This window comes from Psammomys obesus, unplaced genomic scaffold (assembly GCF_907164565.1).
Source record: "Psammomys obesus unplaced genomic scaffold, mPsaObe1.curated_primary_1811, whole genome shotgun sequence".
NCBI lineage: Eukaryota > Metazoa > Chordata > Mammalia > Rodentia > Muridae > Psammomys > Psammomys obesus.
In genome coordinates, this window is record NW_026590511.1 from 1,363,015 (window position 1) to 1,371,375 (window position 8,361).

The window sequence follows — 8,361 nt, forward strand, 5'->3', positions numbered from 1 at the left end:
TTTCTCTGTGTAGGCTTGGCTGTCCTGGACTCATTTTGTAGACCAGGCTGATCTGGAACTCACAGAGATCCGCCTGCCTCTGCCTCCTGAGTGCTGGGATCACAGTCGATGCCACCACACCCAGCTGTTTGGTTTTTTTAATCTACAAAAATCCCCGGGGTATTGTGGCACACACCTTTAACCCCAGCATTTGGGGGACAGAGGCAGGAGAATCTCTGTGATTTCCAGGCCAGCCTGATCTACATAGGGAGTTCTGGAGAACCAGGACTACATGATGAGACTCTGCCTCTAACAGACAAAACAATTTAGGGTGCTTGGTTGCCAGAGAGCTCACCTGGCATCAGGCACCCTGGGGTCTTTCCTCAGTACTGAGTGCCTGTCACCCCAGCACTCGGAAGGTGAAGGCAGGAGAATCAGAAGTTCAAGGTCATCCATGGTTAGAAAGTGAGTTTGAAGACCACTGGGGCTATGTGATACCCTTCCAGGAGAGAGAGAGAGAGAACACTCAGCTCAATCCTGCCTGTTGCCTAAAGGGGACCCTAGAATCCTCAGGCTCCGTCCTCTGTTCCTCATCCCTTGCCCGCCAATTCGCTCTTTCATGAAGCCCAGGAAGCCCACCCAGCTGATCAGGGACCCACCTTTTTAGTCAGGCCCAGACTTGATTCCAGGCTCCCTTCCTGCCGGTGTGGACAGCAGCCAACCCCCAACCCCAACCTCGGGTGCAGTCAGTAGGGCAGGTCCCTGACCAAAGGACAAGGGGCTTGGGGTGTGTGGCCATCAAGAGGGTGGTACTCCGCCAGGGGAACTCCTACCTGCGGGAGGCCCCGCCCTTCCCCGCAGGCCCAGCTTGGCTCTGCCTCCCAGATGTCCTGCTGTCTCTGGGAGGCTCTCTCTGCTGAGCTGGAAGGCGGGAGCTCGGTGAGCTGGAGCCCCTCGGGGCTCAGATTTCCCTTGGGAAGATGGAATATGTAGTTTGCAAAGCTCCAGGGTGTGTGATTGAGCGAAGGGTGGAAAGCTGGGGTACCCGGTGAAGACTTCCCTGACTGTGCAGGCATCAAGCTTGGGAGCAGGGTGGAAGCAGCCAGGGCTGAGCAAATGGAGCTAGGTCAGGGGTCTCAGGGTGCAGATGCGGCTCGGTGGGGGACCAGGGACCTCACCCACCCAAACCTCCCCATCCACACCCCAGCTTTCCAGGAGGCCCCTTCGGTGGGTGCAGGGAAAGGGGGCCCTTCTGGTGAGTCGGGGGGCCAGATGTGGGGTGCACACCTTTAATCCCAGCACTCTGGAAGCAGAGGCAGGTGGATCTCTGAGTTTCAGGTCAGCCAGGGTGACAGTAAGATCCTGTCTCAAGAGAGAAGGGGGACGATGGAGGGAATTCACGGAGGGTGGTACATTAAGGGAGCCCTGTGCGTGTTTTAATGTCTGCTGGGGACTGTGTGTGGACAATGGCTGCCTGGGGCCAGCACTTTACAAGGGATCCGATCAGAACTTACTCGTGGCACCCATGGGTGAGTCCTAACAGAGACTGTGTTCTGGGTCTCCTGAGGGCTGGGCTCACTCACCTCCTTCCCCCAATCATCCAGTTACACGGGGGCTCCCGAACCCCGTCAGCGGAGATGGGAGTTTGGCAAGTGCTGGTCACCTCCTTGCTGGCCTCCAAATGCCACACGCCATTTCGGGCTGGAGTCAGCCCAGGCTGGCTGTGAGTACGCTCAAGGATAGAGGTGGCTCTGTGTGTTCCTGTGTGGCTGCACCCGTGGCCACGAGAGGGCTGGGCAGTTGTGCTGGCGTGTGGCTGTGTGGAGTGTTTCTCCTGTGTCCTCAGGGACTGCATCTGTGGCCATGGACAGCTGGGTACAGCCGTGTGGAGTTTTGGTAGCTGTGTGTCACGGCACCGTTGGTGATGTGCGCCTCCGAGGCTGACGAGAGGCAGTGTATTCAGATTTGCCTCATCCTGGTCTCCCATAGTGTCCCCACTGAGCCGAGCCCAGGACACAGTGTGGCGACATGCGGAGGATGCTCTTGTGTCTCCAGCCACAGTGTGGGAAGCTTGGCGCTGGCCAGGGAGGGTGCAGGGTGGCCAGATTCCAACCATGCCTGTCCCATCTGCCGCTCTCAGGAGCCAGAGCAGGACTCTGGGCTCCCCTCTGGTGATCCTGAGGCCAGGTGGGGCTGTTGAGTGTGAGAGGGGGGACAGGCAGACACGAAGAGAGACAGAAGCGAGACACAGAGACAGGCAAGGACAGACGGACACAGCGAGAAATAGAGACATAGATAAGGAGACCGGGTTAGGGACAGGGACAGGAAGGCAGAACTCTGGCCCTGGCAGCGAGTCCCCTGGTGAATTTAGGCTCCACATAGATGCTTTCCCTGAGCTGTGGGTGTCTTAGCTCCATTCTGAGCCTCTAGGCTTTGCCATCCCCTCCCCCCCCCGCCCTGTTTCGAGGTTGCCTGTGCCTTCCACACCAGCGGCAGCTTCTCTTTCTTCCGGGCATATTATAGTCCTGACAGAACTCCAGAGGTCCCATCAATGCCTTCTCCCAAACATCTCTTCCCTTGCAAGACTAACAAAAAACTGCCAGAGACAAAAAGAGAGATAGAAAAAGAGCAAGCTGATTGAGTTTCTCTTATGCTTGCTGAGTGATTTCCTTCACGATTGGGGCCAGGACAGGGTGGGGGGTGGGGGTGGGGGCGGGGGCGGCTGGAGCTGAGGAGAAAGGACAGGGCGGGGTAAGCGTGCTGGCAGCCTGGCCTGTCACCACAGCTTCTCAAGTTCAAGGCTAGAGTGAGAGTCTGTCTCTAAGTAAGAGGTTAGAACAGGGCCGGAAGTGTGCTCAAAGAGCTGCCCGCACTCCCGAGGTGAGGGCTGGGAGCAGAGGTAGGCCAGACCCCCCTGCTGCCTGGACCCCAGACTGCAGCATTAGGACCCGGAGCGCTGGGCCGGCATCCTGCACCGCTCACTCCCAGCAGCAGACCTTCCATCCTGTGTCAGGCTCCTTGTTTTTCCGCTTGCTCCACTCTGTGCAGAACCGGCACTGCCAAGTGTTAGGGTGGCATGGAGGACAAGCTGGCCGGAAACTGAGACTCCCCTGCCATGCCCAGGAGGCTGGAAACTGAAGGCACCCTGAGTTCAGGGTCATAGCTCGATCCCCAGGCCTCCAGCCTCAGGCATTCCAGAACACACACACACACACACACACACACACACACACACACACACACACACCCGTTCATTCCCAACCCCTGGTCACTAATACACTTAGGTGAAGAAGAGGTCAACCAGATGTCGTGGCTTAGAGGTTCGGCTTAGAGGTTCGGGTTGGGATAGCTTGGGTGACCATGGTAGCTGGCGATACTCAGAGCCATCTCACTGCCATTAGCTGAAATGACAGCTGAGTCTTTTTTTTTTTTTTTTCCTAAAGATTTACTATGTATACAGTGTTCTACCTGCATGTACACCTGCACACCAGAAGAGGGCATCAGATCACGTTACAGATGGTTGTGAGCCACCGTGTGGGTGCTGGGAATTGAACTCTGGACCTCTGGAAGAGCAGCCAGTGCTCCTAACCTCTGAGCCGTCTCTCCAGCTCACAGCTGAGTTGTTTAATTCTTCTTTTTCAAGAAAGGGTCTCAGACGTGAGACCAGGCAGGCCTCCCTGTAGCTGTAGCTGAGGATGACCACGTATTCCTTTGCCTCCGCCCTCCCGGGTGCTGGGAAGACAGGCATGTGCCATTCCATGTTTTACGGTGGGCTTCATGCGTGAGGGTGTGCATGATACCCATCAAGCCCCAGGCTTTTCTGCAGCCATGGCTGGCCTCAAGCTCACAGTCCTCCTGCTTCAGTCTCCTGAGCCCCTTCTGCTTCCCAGAGGATGCTAGGGTCCAACAGGGGCTCCCACTGCCCAGACCCAGATGCCAGTCTGATCACTTGTGATTTGTCTCTGGTTAGCTGTGATCTGGACCTTAGAGGAGCCTTTGGAAGCTTTTCGTGGCCATCCTTGGACTTCGGGAGAGCAGAATTCTCCAACCGCTGAGTTATGGGTCAGTGTGTCTGGGATGTTCTTCCGTCTCCCTCAGGCAGCTGACAACTTTGCCTTTCTGTGGCTTTGGAAAGGTGTGTCAGGGGCTCTCTGGCCCAAGACCACCTTCAAACAGCAGTGGCTTCTGTTTTCATTCCTCTCAATCGCCTACCTTCCCATTATAGAAAATATTTTTGGAGCCTGAGATTATCGGCTTGGAGAGTCTTCCAGAACCTTCTATCTTGCACCATTCTCTGAAGTTTAAATATCCACTTGTCAGGGAAAAAACTGCCTCGATGCAGCCAGAGAGACAAAGTGACTCTCGGGCCATGGGTGGCAGGGGAGGGAGAGGGTGGCTTCGGCTTCAGCCTCAGCTCCATCGTCAAATCCGTTTCTTTTCTTTTGCTTGTGAGCATGTGTGCAGGTCAGGGGCAGCCCTGGGCACCTGTCTGTCTCCTGGGGATGGAGCTCCAGCCGTCACATTGGGCCACAGGGGCCTTTGTCTGCTGAGCCGCCTCCCTGGCCCCAATGTATGACCCTCGCCCTAAGCCAGCCTGCACTTGAACTACACCAATTCCTCTGCCTTGGTCTCCTAAGGGTTGGGATGAAAGTTGTAGCCACCGTGACTTCGACTTGGCGTGTGTGTGTGTGACCAGGGCGTTGGAGGTTGACTCCAAGGGTCTTCCCGGCCGCTCTCTGCCTTATTTTGTTTTAAAAAGCTTTATCTTAAGCCACGCGTGTGTTTGTGGGGTGGAGAGGGTTTTGCAAAGGGCAGGAGCCCTCGGAGGACCTCAGAGAGCTGGAGTTACCGGTGGTCGTGAGCCACCCAGTTCCGGTGTTCAAAACTCTAAGAAGGTCCTTTGGCGGAGCAGCCATCGCTCCCAACTGCTGAGCTGTCTCTCCTGTCTTCCACCCCTTGGCTTTAGATTTTAACACAGGATCCCTCACCCTGGCGGGCGGTGCACGCACGCATGGGCACTCGGGTGTGTGTGTGTGTGTGTGTGTGTTGGCTCACACCTTTAGTACCAGCACTCAGGGAGGCAGAGGCAGGCAGATCTCTGAGTTGGAGGCCAGCCTGGTCTACAGAGCCAGTTCCAGGGCTACACAGCGAGACCCTGACTTGAAAACAACAGAAACCACTTTGAGCTGAGTGTGACGGCAGGCGCCTGAGGTCACAGAGTTCTGGAGACGGAGTGGCGGGAATCACAAAGGCGGGCTGCTCTCTGCTGCAGACCTAGAGTCCGTCAAATTAGACAAAATAAACAAGAAAATAAAAAAAGCAGCCAGCGAGGACGGCTTCAGAGGCCACAGGCCTCCCTACCCCAACCCCTCACAAAAATGCCATTCAAGGGCCACCCCGGGAGAGGCTGGCAAAGACTTCTGGCTTCTACAATCTTCTCCAGTTCAAAGAGAGATGTGGCCGGCTGGGTTTTTGCTCTGTCTGTGCCAGGCCTCCCTGCTTCTGGGATGCCGTTTCCATGCACTCCCGGAGGCCCCGGCCAGATTTGGCCCAAGCAGCCACACTCTGCCATGTGTCTGTCAGGGGTCAGCTTGGGTGCTGCTCTGAAGCTTCCTTGCCTGACCATTGATACCCGCTCCTGGTGCTGCGGGCACAGGGTTTTTCTGGACAGAAACAAGCCGGGTGTATCCCACAGTGGGGTGGCTGTTGGCTGCACGGCTCCTGGACCTCCCTCACCTTCTGCACCTCTGTTTCTTCATAGTTCAGGTTCTGGTGTCTGTGAGTCTGGCCTCATTCCTTCCTCCCTCCGCGCCCCCCCCCCAACATTGTTTTGTTTTGAGACAGGCTCTCTTGTAGACCAGGCTGACTTCAGGCTTGCTTTGTGGATGAGGATGACCTAGAACCCTTGATCCTTTTGCCTTCACCTCTCAGTGGCTGGCGTTGGGGGAAGTATGCTGCCATGCCTGGCTTTTAAAGTTTTCTTTTCATCTGTGTTTACTTGTGCGTGTGCGTGTGTGTGTGTGTGTGTGTGGGGGTGTGCTCGTGTGGCAGTGTGCCAAGGAGGCCGAGCTGTCAGAGGACAGCGTGCAGCGGCTGGGGCTCCCACCAGGCAGGTCCCGGGCTCAAACCCAGGCCTCCGGGCTTGCAGCGAGCGCCCTCGCCTGCACTCCTACCTGCTGAGTTTGTTTTTAATTTTTGTTTTGTTTTGAGACAGGGTTTCTCTGTCCTGGATTCTCTTTGTAGACCAGGCTGGCCTCAAACTCGCAGAGATCCACCTGCCTCTGCCTCCCGAGTGCTGGGATCACAGGCGTGAGCCATCGAGGCTGGCTTTTTTTAATTTTTTAAAGAAATATTTGTTTGTTTGTTTATTATTTATAGAGCACTCTGCCTGCGCACCGGAAGAGGGCATCAGATCACATTATAGATGGTTGTGAGCCACCATGCAGTTGCTGGGAATTGAACTCAGGACCTGCGGAAGAGCAGCCAGTGTTCTTAACCTCTGAGCCGTCTCTCCAACCCTTTTAATTTTTTTTAAATGTAAGCTTTATTTTTGTTTATTTGTTTTAGGTGTATGAGTGTTTTGCTTCAAAGCATGTCTGTAGGCTATGGGCTATGTGCATCTCTTATGCCCAGGAGGCCAGAAGGGGCGTTGGGGTCCCCTGGAACTGGAGTCACAGATGGTAGTGAGCCGCCATGTGGGTGCTGGGACCGGAACCAGGTTGTCTGCAAGAACGGCCAGTGCTCTAAGCACTCAGGCGTCTCTTACGTCCCTAATAACCATTTTAAACACGGGCTCCCAGCACGGTCTGCGGGTTTTCGCTCACTGCTCTGGAGAGTCCTTTGCTCTTTTCAGCTGCTGTAGGCTCAGAACTCAGTGACCCACCTGCTCAGTGAGCATTTTCTGGGGAGACGGGGGCAGTCTCCCAGACAGGGCACCACCACAGACCGCAGAGCGGAGTCCGCAGAGCCGGGGCTCAGGCGACCTGTGTGCTCCCTGGGGTCACTGCCTGAATGGGAGTGGCTGAAAGATGGCTCATGTTCCCTGCAAGACCCTCCCAACATGTGGGTCATGGAGGTTTTGGGATGTTTTTGAGTCTCGGGGAGCCTTCCTCCAGGACAAACGCTCCCCTTCAGAGGACCATTGTTTACCCCCAACAAACCTGCTGACCAGGTGTCAGGTGAGATTGGGCCCCTAAGCCGGAGCTGTGAACCCCTGTTCTGGTCCAGACCTGGTCACACCCTGCAGCCACCTGCCCCCTGAGTTTTGGTGACAGTGTCTGACGTGGTAGCCCAGGCTTGTCTGGAAGTCACAGGAATCCCCCTGCCTCAGCTTCCCGAGGGCTGGAATGAATGTGCCACCACGCCCGGCTCCCATGAAGCAGTCCTTGGTAGCCTGGTCTCTCTGGCTCAGGTCTCCCCAGGTTCACAGAGTCAGATCTGTCCCGTTTGGGGCTGTGTCTTACAGCCAGGGCGGCCCCGGGGCAATTACTGTGGAGAGAGAGTGCTGAATGGCGCTTCTGTGCTCAGGGTTCAATGGCAGCGAGTCCTCTGTGAATGGAGACACTAGGCAGAGCCAGGTGGTGACTTCAGGGAAGGACCAAGCAAGGGGTGTGTGTGTGTGTGTGTGTGTGTGAGACCAGCGTGAGGTTTCCCCTGCAACCCGAGGCAGGGACCTCATTGTTCAACGCGTCTTTATGGCCTCTGTCCCTCGGTGAGTGATTCAGAAAGACGGTTTGTTTTTTTTCTCCTCCAGAAGAGCAAGTGTAAGAATAAAACCCTGAGTGTTGTCACGGCCGGGCCACAGCCCTGTCCCCTCTGCTGTGTGGTTCAGAGTGGCCATTTCAAGCAGAGAAGGGTTCCCTTCGGGATGTGACGCTTTGGCTTGGGCTCAGCCTGGAGATGCCAGAATTAGCCGAGTGACAACCCAGCCAGGCCCACGTGAGTGTCAGGGATATGGTGGCACATGCCTGTCACACCCACGCTCCGGAGGTGGAGACAGGAGGGTCAGGAGTCCAAGGGCCAGCCTGGGCTACATGAGGCCCTGCTTCAAAATGAAATAAAATGACTACTTTTTTCTTCTTTCTTTCTTTTCCTTTCTTTTCTTTTTTTGAGGCAGGGCCTCCTGCTGGAGCCCTTGCTGGCCTGTCACTCGAAGAGCCCCTCCTGCCTCTCTGCGTGCTGGGATTGAAGGTCTGCGCCACCACACTCAGCAAATGAAATGAAAATAAGTGGCTTTGTGCTGATGAGGTTATGAGTTTGGGGCCAGCCTCTGTCCACACGGAAGAGCTGAGATCAGAAAAGAAAAAGCAACACCATTCTGCGTGGAGTGGGCTTCTCAAAGAGCACTGAGGGAAAGCCGGGGCCTGAGCGTGCCTCCTCCAG